Source organism: Otolemur garnettii, unplaced genomic scaffold (assembly GCF_000181295.1).
Source record: "Otolemur garnettii isolate 467f Iridium unplaced genomic scaffold, OtoGar3 scaffold00140, whole genome shotgun sequence".
NCBI classification, from domain to species: Eukaryota; Metazoa; Chordata; class Mammalia; order Primates; family Galagidae; genus Otolemur; species Otolemur garnettii.
Window position 1 is genome coordinate 1301247 of NW_003852535.1, and position 2393 is coordinate 1303639.

The window sequence follows — 2393 nt, forward strand, 5'->3', positions numbered from 1 at the left end:
TGGGGATTCGAACCCGCCACCTTAGGTGTACGTGGCTGGCGCCTTAGCCGGTTGAGCTATAGGCGCCGAGCCAGGCATGCACATTTTAAAGGCTTTTGACTTGTATGATCCAATTGCTTTCAGAAAGATCCTGTCATTTTATGAGACTCACAGCAGCAGGGGCAAGAACCAAGGAGCGCTGTCTCCTTTAAAACGAATGGTGGGTTTCACCGGCTCAGTGTGTCCTTGCCCTTGTTTTTTTGTTTTCTTGGCAAAGCTCCTGGAGGTTGAGCTCCCTGGAGATTGCCTCTGGAGCAGTGTGCTCCTTCTCTGTCCCATAGTCTGCCTGGGCCTGTGAGTGGGAGGGTGTCGTGGTGGGTGATGGACAGAGGTTGTGGATTTGACCTCCCTCTCTGCTAGGATGGGCTGGGGCAGAGTCCATGTAAGGGAGGTGGAGAGTGACCCATGGATGTCACATGGAGTCTCAAGGGAGCAGGTGCAGGGAGGGCAGGGGGCACTGGCAGGGACATGCCTTGAAGCTTCATAGAGCTGTGAGCTGTGGGTGTGAACCCCAGCTCTGCCCCTCCCAGTCCTGTGATCATGCCCAAAGCTACTTGGGCCTAAACCTCTGTGGCCTTTGGAGTGAAATGGGCCTAGGACCATACCCACCTTGGCTTGCCAAGGGGCACACAGCTGAGCCCTTAGCATACCGGATTCTTTCACAAAAGGCAGTTTACAAAAAAAGTATTAAGAGAATCTAGGAAAATCGGGATTGGCTCAGGCATACCTTGGAATGGACCCATGTCTAGGCAAGAAAGGGGGGTGTTCTCCTCCCTCCCTTGAGCTCTCCTGCTCCCTCCAGGGCAGCCAGCCCTCCTTCTAGCATTAGCTGGAGCTGAGTGTTCCAGATCCTTCTCCAAATAGTAAGCACCAACCAGATCACCCTCCTCCTCATGGGGTGTGCATTCAGCTCCTACCTGGCTTGGTGTCAGTTGCTGCCGGGGAGCAGAGAAGATGGGGGTGGGAACACTCTGTGCCTGTGGGTACAGGAAGGCGTGTGCATGTGAGTAAATGCACATGTGAATGTGAGGTTGGGTGGTGTATGAGCATGTGTGTGTCTACATGAATGTGCAAAAATGTGTGAGTAACTGAGGATAGTAGTGAGCATGTGAATGTGTGTGAACACGAGTGTACATGAGCATGACAATATCTGTGAGCATGAGTGTGAAGATGTGTGTAAACGTGAGTGCGTGTGTAAGTGTGATGTGTTGTGTGAGGATGTGGGTGTTTGCATGTGCAAGCGTGAATGTGTATGTGTGTGTGAACAATGTGAGTGTGAGCATGTGTGATAGTGTGTGTATACTGAGTGTGTGTGCACATATGCTCCGGGGTAACACAGAGCAAACGCTTCATTCTTCCAGTTTCCTCCTCTTCTGCAGAGGACCAGGCTCCACTGGGAACTTCCTATAACCGAGGATTCAGACGCCGCCAGGTGGGGCTGCTCTAGCAGCTGCAGAGGTGAGCCCTGGGCAGGTAGCACAGGTGGCAGCTGGCTGTGGAGTGATGGGTGGGGCGCAGGTGAGCTGGGGCTGCCAGGGGAGTAGGGACAGAACCGGGGCCAGGTGGGAATGAATCTCTAGGGTCTCATTGTGCCAGTGAATAGAGAAAGGAGGGCTGTGGGTGGGAGCCAGCAGGACTGAAGCTGGGGTGACACTGGCAAGGGGGGTTCTTGCCCTCCGAGCAGGAAAGAATTCAAGAATCTTCAGACAGGAGAGGTGAGTGGAAGCAGAGAGTTTTATGGAAAGCAGAGCACAGTCTTCAGGAAAGGCAAAGGAACAGACTGATCCAAGGGGGAACAGAGCCACCCCAGAGTTAGGTCCCTCCTTTTATACTAATCCCTAATAATATGCTAAACTGGGGGTGGAATATTCATTAATTTTCTGGGAAAAGGGTGGGAGTTCCTAGAACCAGGAACCCTCCCCTTACTGACCTTACAAGGTAACTTCCGGGAGTTGCCATGGCCTTTGTAATTGTCAGGGTGCAAATGGGTGTGATTTTTACAATGTTAATGAGGGTGGTTCATTTAGGGACGCTGTTGCCTCAACTGTGCACATGCCCCAGTTAAAGAATCCCCCTGTACCTTAGACAAAGATATTATGGCTAAAGTAACAAAGGGGTTGGGTCCTTGTTGGTTACGTTTATCTTAACTGAGCATTTTCACATCCTTGTGACTTTCTTACCCTTTGGTTGCCTCCTCTTGCTCTAACTCCCTGCAAGGCATCTGACTCCTATCTCAGGGGGACAGAGTTGGGAGGTGACGGAGCCTAGCAATGGGCCTGGGACTGTGTATTTTTTTTTTTTTTTTTTTTGAGACAGAGCCTCAAGCTGTCCCCCTGGGTAGAGTGCCGTGGCAT